General features: G+C 44.0%; 1 protein-coding gene across 5 annotated transcripts in view; it reads left to right on the top strand.

The window, feature by feature from the left end:
* vwa8 (von Willebrand factor A domain containing 8) overlaps window positions 1-9,129 on the top strand; it is a 325,734-nt gene that overhangs the window by 165,153 nt on the left and 151,452 nt on the right. The gene's annotated exons all lie outside the window — the stretch shown is intronic.

The raw sequence follows: 9,129 nt of genomic DNA, 5'->3' as shown, positions 1-9,129 counted from the left end.
CTCTGTCTCTTCCCCCTCTCACACGTTCTCTGTCTCTTCCCCCTCTCACACGCCCTCTGTCTCTCCCCCTCTCACACACGCCCTCTGTCTCTGTCTCTCTCTCTCTCTCCCTCCTTCCCAGGGGCGCACGCTCTCCCTCCTTCCCAGGGGCGCACGCTCTCTTCCCTCCCTGGCACGCGCGCACACACACACACATGCACACGCTTTCTCTCTCTCGCAACCAGCACCCCCCCCCCCAACCCACCCCCCCCCCACACACACACACACACACACACACACACACACACATACACACACGCATGCGCACTCTCGCGAGTGCAAACATATATGTGAATCTATGGGGTGATTTTGTATTTGCAGATACATTCTATTTTGTTCAAAAAGCATGCAATTTTTCAATAGTCAGTTAATGTGGCGTTTTATAAGTTCGTACTTTAGAAGCGAAGCAAGTCTGACTCCAAGCCAAAACACAAACAGATTGTAAACAAAGCTTCACACCTAACATGCATTGTCAGACCGAAAATGTCACCTCTTCTTTAACTGATCAAACCTATAGTTCTCTCAGGACTGTGACTTAAAAGGAATTTGGGGTTTTACATACACATATAAATCAATTAAAAGCTTCTAATTGATTAAAGATTTAACAACATCACAGGTTTGTTTAATTCATCCTCATCAGTGGTGTGACCTTTTGACCTTTTACTTGTAAATTCTGTGTCTGATACTTCCTGTCTCATTAACACCTGAAGAAGGACTGAGGCTCCGAAAGCTTGTGTTTTCAAATAAACCTGTTCAACTATAACCCAGTGTTGTGATTTCTGACCTTATCCATCCCAGTCCAACACTGGCACCTCCACATCACTGACGAATACTGAATATGCTGGTATTTGATGGTTTTGATTTGTGCAGTTCTACCTTCACATTAACGCATGACGACTTCGGAAACATCCTGCCTTCGCACAATTGTTTAGTCCTGTATTCTGACATTCTGCAGTTTTATTTCAAGCTATCCTTCAATTCTGCTTTTTCTATTATTCATTTTTCTCTCCAAGTTCCATCTTACTTGATTTGTTATCTTTTGATAACAGTTTAATATTCAAATTTGACCTTTCTTTACTAAAATTATTGCACTTATTCCATTGCATTATTGGTTAACTTATCTAGAACAAATGTTCCTTTGTAAATCACTTTGATAATTCTTGATTCTTTTATGAGTGGGAACAGTTTCACCCTATTTACTTAATTCAGCCCCATCATGGTCAATTTTCTCTCTAATTTTTGTGATGGCCGGGTGGACTTCTGAGTAATCAGAGTGGTACATTTAACCAGAGCATTCCTCTAGTGGAAGTCATATGGCAATTTTTTCACCGTGTGTTTAACTAGTAAAAGTGTTCATTTATTATTTTACAGTTACAGTTATGATACCCACTTTAATAAAGTTATTTACTCAGCTTAGAAGTCCGGCGATCCGTTTACACGCGGTGACAGTACGATATCCAAGCATAATATGAAGCCATAAGATGATGCTAGTAATTTCTTCACTCCTTTGGCAGTTTCTCGCACCTACCATTATTTGCTGTCCAATGGTTATAAACCGCATCCAGTTTGACAGTTTGTCCAGAAAAATGTACCACTTAAATCATGTCAACTTGTCCAACAAGGTAGACTGGTTAGCAAGGTTAGATCACATGGAATACAAGGAGAACTAGCCATTTGGATACAGAACTGGCTTGAAGGTAGAAGACAGAGGGTGGTGGTGGAGGGTTGCTTTTCAGACTGGAGGCCTGTGACCAGCGGTCTGCCACAAGGATCAGTGCTGGGTCCACTGCTTCTTGTCATTTATATAAATGATTTGGATGTGAACATAGTAAGTTTGCAAATGACAGTAAAATTGTAGGTGTCGTGGACAGTGAAGAAGGTTACCTTAGATTCCAACAGGATCTTGATCAGATGGGCCAATGGGCTGAGGAGTGGTAGATGGAATTTAATTTAGATAAATGTGAGGTGCTGCATTTTGGAAAGGCAAATCAGGGCAGGGCTTGTACACTTAATGGTAAGGTCCTGGGGAGTGCTGCTGAACAAAGAGACCTTGGAGTGAAGGTTCGTAGTTTTTTGAAACTAGAGTCACAGGTAGATAGGATAGTGAAGAAGGTTTTGGTATGTTTGCCGTTATTGGTCAGTGCCTTGAGTATAGGAGTTGGGAGGTCATGTTGCGGCTGTACAGGACATGGGTTCGGCCATTTTTGGAATACGGCATGCATTTCTGGTCTCCCTGCTATAGGAAGGATGTTGTGAAACTTGAAAGGGTTCAGAAAAGATTTGCAAAGATGTTGCCAGGGTTGGAGGCTTTAAGCTATAGGGCGAGGCTGAATAATCTGGACTATTTTCCCTGGACCGTCGGAGGCTGAGGGGTGACCTTATGGAAGTTTATAAAATCATGAGGGGCATTGATAGGGTGAATAGACAAGCTGTTTTCTCCAGGGTTGGGGAGTCTAAAACTAGAGGGCATAGGTTTAAGATGAGAGGGGAAAAATTTAAAACAGACCTAGGGGGCAACTTTTTGACACAGAGGATGGTGCGTGTATGGAACCAACTGCCAGAGGAAGTGGTGGAGGCTGGTACAGTTACAACGTTTAAAAGGCATTTGGATGGCTACACAAATAGGAAGGATTTAGAGAGATATGGGCCAAATGCTGGCAAATGGGACTAGGTTTATTTGGAATATCTGGTCAGCATGGACAAGTTGGACCAAAGAGTCTGTTTCCATGCTGTACATCTCTATGACTCTATGACTCCATAACTCCTGCCTTCTTCCTTTTTAACTTGAACCAGTTGAGAGATTTCCTGCTGATTCTCATTGACCCTAGTTTTACCAGATGTCTGAGGCCACACTGTCAGACCTTGATGCCTCACCTTTGGAATTCAGCTCTTTTGTCCATGTTTGAACCAAGGCTGTAATGAAGTCAAGAGCTGAGTGGCCCTGGTGGAATCCAAACGGGCGTCACTGAGCAGGTGCTCCTTGAGAGCACTGTTGATGACACTTTCCGTCACTTTACTGACTATCAAGAGTCAGCCAGAAGGGTCTAGGCCCGAAACGTCAGCCTCTCTGCTCCTATGATGCTGCTTGGCCTGCTGTGTTCATCCAGCCCTGCACCTTGTTGTCATGTTAAACCTTTCCTGCTTTTTGAGTACAGGACATACCTGGGCAATTTTCCACATTTTTGTAACTGTACTGAAACATCTTGGTTAGGGTCTCGGAGATAGCAAGAACTGCAGATGCTGGAGTCAGAGATAACACAGCGTGGAGCTGGAGGAGCACAGCAGGCCAAGCAGCAACAGAGGAGCAGGAAAGCTGATGTTTTGGGTCGGGACCCTTCTTCAGAAATGGGGGAGGGGGAATGAGCTTTGAAATAAATAGAGGAGGGGTGGGACTGGGGAAGGTAGGTGGGATGGTGACGGGTGAGTGCAGGTAGGCAGTGGTGAGGATTGGTCAGTGAGGTGGGAGCAGCGTGGCACCCAGAAACTGAGAAGCACCTCGTATTCCGCCTTGGGAGCCGACAAACCAGTGGTCTCTTATGTGGACTTTACTAGTTTCAAAATCTCCCCATCCCCGGCCTCATCCCATGACCAACCCTCCCTCTCATCCCTGCCTCCTTGACCTGACACCATAAGACATATGAGCGGAAATTAGGTCATTCAGCCCATCGAGTCTGCTCCGCCATTCAGTCATGGCTGATAAGTTCCACAACCCCATTCTCCCACTTTTTCCCTGTTACCCTTGATCCCCTTGATAATCAAGAACCTATCTCTCTCAGTCTTAAATTTACTCAATGACCTGGCCTCCACAATCTTCTATGGCAGTGAATTCCATAAATTCACCACTCTCTGGCTGAAGAAGTTTCTCCTTACCTCCATTCTAAAAGATCTTTCCGTTACTCTAAGCTGTGCCCTCGGGTCCTAGTCTCTCCTACCAATGGAAGCATCTCCCCAACATCCACTCTGTCCAGGCCTTCCGGTATTGTGTAAGTTTCAATGAGATCCCCCTCATCCTTCTAACCTCCAATGAGTATAGCCCCAGAGTCCTCAAACATTCTTCATATGTTAAACTTTTCATTCCTGGTGCAATTCTCGTGAACCTCCTCTGAACCTGCTCCAGGGCCAATGCATCCTTCCTGAGATATGAGACCCAAAACTGCACGCAATACTCCAAATGTGGCCTGACCAGAGCCTTATAAAGCCTCAGTAGTACATCCCTGCTTTTATATTCAAGTCCTCTCAAAATAAACGCCAACATTGCATTTGCCTTCCTGACTACTGACTCAACCTGCAAGTTTACCTTGAGAGAATCCTGGACTAGAACTCCCACATCTCTTTGCACTTCAGACTTCTGAATTTTCACCCCATTTAGAAAATAGTCCATGCTTTTATTCTTCTTACCAAAGTACATGACCTCACACTTTCCCACATTGTATTCCATCTGCCACTTCATTGCCCATTTTCCTATCCTGTCCAAATCCTTCTGCAGCCTCTCCACCTCCTCATTACTGCCTGTCCCTCCACCTATCTTTGTATCGTCTGCAAACTTAGCCAGAATGCCCACAGTTCCTTCATCTAGATCATTAATGTGTAAAGTGAAAAGTCGTGGTCCCAACATTGACCCTTGTGGAACATCACTTGTCACCAGCTGCCATCCTGAGAAAGACTGTTTTATCCCCACTCTCTGCTTTCTGCCAGACAACCAAACTTCTATCCATGCTAGCACCTTGCCTCTAACACCATGGGCCCTTATCTTACTCAGCAGCCTCCTGTGCGGCACCTTATCAAAGGCCTTCTTGAAGTCCAGGTAGATAACATCCATTGGCTCTCCTTGGTCTACCCTGCTCATTACTTCCTCAAAGAATTCTAGCAGATTTGTCAGGCATGACCTCCCATTGATGAAACCATGCTGACTTTGCCCTATTTTACCATACACTTCCAAATATTCAGAAATCTCATCGTTTACAATGGACTCCAAAATCTTACCCATGACCCAAGTTAGGCTAATTGGCCTGTAGTTTTCCGTCTTTTGCCTTACTCCCCTTTTAAACGTTAGTGATTTTCCAGCCCTCTGGGACCCTCCTGTCCATCTTCTCTCCCACCTATCCGCTCCTCCCACCTCACTGACCAATCCCCACCGCTGCCTACCGGCACTCACCTATCACCGTCCCACCTACCTTCCCCAGCCCCACCCCTCCTCTCTCTATTTATTTCCCAGCTCCCTTCCCCCTCCCCCATTTCTGAAGAAGGGACCTGACCCGAAACGTCAGATTTCCTGCTCCTTTATAATATGCAGTGCCTTCACTTGTTTCTTCATAACACGTGAAGTGTTTCAAAATGGCTCAAGATTGGTATCTGTGATGCTGTGGATATCTGGACGAGACTAAGATGGATCATCCCTCTCAGCACTTGTGGCCAAACATACTTGCGAATGGCTCAGCCGTATCTTTTGCACTGATTTTCTGGGATCTCGCTTCACTGAGTAATGCACTGTTTGTGAAGCCTCCTTCCCCTGTTAGGTACTTAATTGTCCACCAATGTTCACAACTTGATGTGGTAGCACTGCAGAGTTTAGATCTGATCTGATGGCTTTTGGGGTCACTTAGCTCTGTCTATGAACACTGCTTCTACTGTTATTTTCTGCAAGTAGTGCTGTGTCTAACCACCTTCCTTTTACAATAAGTTAAAAAGTTCAACACCTTTCAGGACAAAGCAGCTTGTTTGATTGGTATCCCCTCCACTGCCTTAAGCATTCATCTCCTCCATCAAGGATGCTCTGTGGTAGCGGTGTGTACCATCTACAAGGTGCATTCCGGTGATTCACCCAGACTGCTTTGACAGTGCCTTACAAAACCCATGACTTCTGCCATCTGGAAGAGTAAAGACAGTGGATCATGGGAACATCACCACCTGCAAGTTCCTCTCCAAGTCAAACCCTGGCTTGGAACTGTATCTCTGTTCTTTCAGTGTCAAAATCCTGAAAGACCCTTGTCAACAGCACTTTGGATCTCCCTACACTACTTGAACTGCAATAGTTAAAGAAGATAGCTCATTACCTGCTTCTCAAAGCAATTAGATATGGACAATAAATGGTAACCCAGCCTAGACAGTGAGGCCTACATCCTACGAAGGAATACCAAAAAAATTGGAAGAATTTCCCCGTAGACTAGTGAAACAATCTCTGAATATAGACATTATTTCAGAATCAGGCCCTTCAACTGTGTTCCAGTCTCCCTTATCATCGTTCCTGAGGTGAAGGCACAGTGCTGTACAGTCGGTTTGGAGTGACACCAGGTGTCCTCAACAATTACTCTGGAGTCCTGATATCTCATGGATGAACATAGTGAAGGAAATCTGCAAGTTATCACCACTTGCCTATCCTGAGCTGATGAATTAGTAAATATCCATGTTGAACACCACTTAGAAGAAACACTGAGGCCAGGAAGGGCACCAAATGTGTCTGGGAATGAACTTCAATATTGTCAGAAGCATCATTGACCAAGTTATTTAAGTCTTGAAAAAAAATGGCTACCTGGCAGGTTTGTGGCAAGTGAATACCCAGCTTTAATTCATATTCAACAAAGTACCTGTCACAGATGAGTCTTTGTTGTGACAGTATTGATGGGAGTATGCATCACACAGCTCTTCAGAGACAAATTCCCATCTTTGCATTGTGACTGATTGTGACTCTCAATTTTTGCATGTGATACTAGGTCTGTGCATATTCAGAACTGGGTCACCCCTGAGCTGCCATCAGCTACCAGCAACATGAACAGAAATATAGGCCGTCGTAATCAGTTATCACATTAACCAGCATATCCCTCCCTTTACAACGACTGTGAAAGCAGATATCCAACTATGGTTCAGGCAGGATAGGTAGAGTGTTTTTCAGGAATGGCATCTAACACTTGAAAATGATTTGCTAGTCTAATGAACCTCCCACATGTACTTCCACAGTTTGGCATGTATCAGATTATATTATGAGCTGAATGATCTCACAAAAATAGATCTAATGTGAGTTCTGCAGTCCTCCCACGTTCTGTCATAAAAAGTGGTGGACAATCAAATAATGTCTTCTTTTCCTGTTCCACACCCCTTACCTTGAGTGGCTGAAGTACGTAGACAACACCCAGTTCTGCCTCATCAGCACCTCCCTTGGCCACTTCACGCCCTCTGATTTGTCAGACAGCTTGTCCAACATCCAGTGCCAACTGAGCAGAAATTTCCTCCAACTAAAAATTAGCAAGACTGAAGTCTCTGTCTTTGTCCCATCACAAACTCAGTTCCGTAGCTTCTGACTCCATCATTCACCCTCGCAAAGATGTGAAGCTGAACTGAACTGTTTGCGTACTTACTGTCATACTGACTGTGAATTGAGGTATATACAACCCTTTCTATTTCTGTGCCAACAGCATGACTGTGTGCTTCTATTTCTGCTGCATTGTCTGCCTAGGCCTCTGCCTCAGTTTGTCTGTTGTGGAACCCCTCTGTTTGTACCTTTTGTTATCACTGGACTTGACTATTCCAAAATTTTCCTTCCTGGCCCCTCATCTTCCACACTGTATAAAACTGATCTCATCCGTGTTCTAAACTCACATCTTGTTCTGTTTACCTGTGAGCCTTGTAATTGCTGAGCTATATTGGCTCATGGTCCAGAATCACATCAACTTCAAAATTCTAATCCTAGTTTTGAAATTCACTCACGGTCTTCCTGCACCGTGTCTCTGTCACTTCCTTTGCCCCTGCAGCCCTCTGAGATATTTATCTGCACTCCTTCAGTTCCTGCCATGCCTGTTTTAATTGAATTACTTCATAGCTAGGGAGTTGTGCTTTCAGTTGCCTTAGTTCTACTTCCTGAAGTTCTTTCTAATTGTTAGTGCCTTTTTCCACTTCAAGACAGTTCATTAAATCTATCTCCTCGAAGCTCTTGTGCAGTGACAGTTTCCCCACCTCGGGCCTAGGAGCCTGGATTCAAGTCCCACCTGCTCAGTGGTGTGTAATAACATCTCTGAACAGGTTTATTAGAAAATATCTAAATCTGTATCTTTAACAAAGCCTTTGGTCTTCAATCCTCATACCCATTTTGTGGCTTCATGTCACATTTATTCAGTCGTATGCAGTGAATAATCCTAGGGTATTTTACTGTGTTTACTGTGTTTATAAGTGTAAATCTCCACTACTATGTCTGCTGAATGTATTGCTTACATGACACACAGTGGTAACTCACCAAAGCTTTATGGAAACACACAACCTCTACCAACTCAAAGGACAAAGACAAAAGGTGCATCGGAGCAGCATCACACTCAAGGCATCCACCATCCTGATTTGGAAATAACTGATTGTTCCTTCTTTGGCACTGGGTTACATTCCTGGAAGTCGCTACATTTTGGGAACATCTTCACCGTGTGGATAGCAGTGACTTAAGACAATGACTTGCCATTAATATTTATAGAGCAATTAGGGGTGGCAGCGATGTACATACCCAGGAAATTGAAAATTTAAGTAAAGGCATTCCTGTTATCAGGAACCTAGCATTGCACGCAAATATAGTTAACCATTTTTGGCTATCTGAATGGGGTTTGCCACTTTATGGGCATGCTGGAGACCATGGTGTCGAAGGACTGCCCTGAGATTTCTATACTTCATTCACATTGCACACTATCCAGGTAGACAAGAAACATTTCCAACATTCAGAGGCTCAGGTGATACAAATTGAAATTGTTTATTGGCCATTTATTTTTAACATAAATGCCTTGATAATGACTGTAGATTCCAATTAAATGGAGTGTCTGTGATCCACAGGTAGAAAGATGCTCCAATATCTTTCCCAGTGCAGCTGTATAATGCATCAATAAGGAATATGAATTTGCCTCCCTCCCAGTTCCTGCCCAATAGTGAAACTCCTTGTTCCGGAACTACGCATGCCTTTGGTAGCGTTGCTGTGAAGTTTTTGATTGTGCATACTCGTGACCAAAGATGATCTTAAAATCAGGAACAAAAACAAAGTTGCTGGAAAAGCTCAGCAGGTCTGGCAGCATCTGTGGAGGAGAAAACAGAGTTAACGTTTCGGGTCTGGTGACCCTTCCTCAGAAC

This window comes from Rhincodon typus, chromosome 11 (genome assembly GCF_021869965.1).
Source record: "Rhincodon typus isolate 14 chromosome 11, sRhiTyp1.1, whole genome shotgun sequence".
In the NCBI taxonomy this organism is placed as follows: Eukaryota; Metazoa; Chordata; class Chondrichthyes; order Orectolobiformes; family Rhincodontidae; genus Rhincodon; species Rhincodon typus.
The sequence above is the reverse complement of the archived record's forward strand: the minus strand, read 5'-3'. Positions and strand labels throughout refer to the sequence as shown.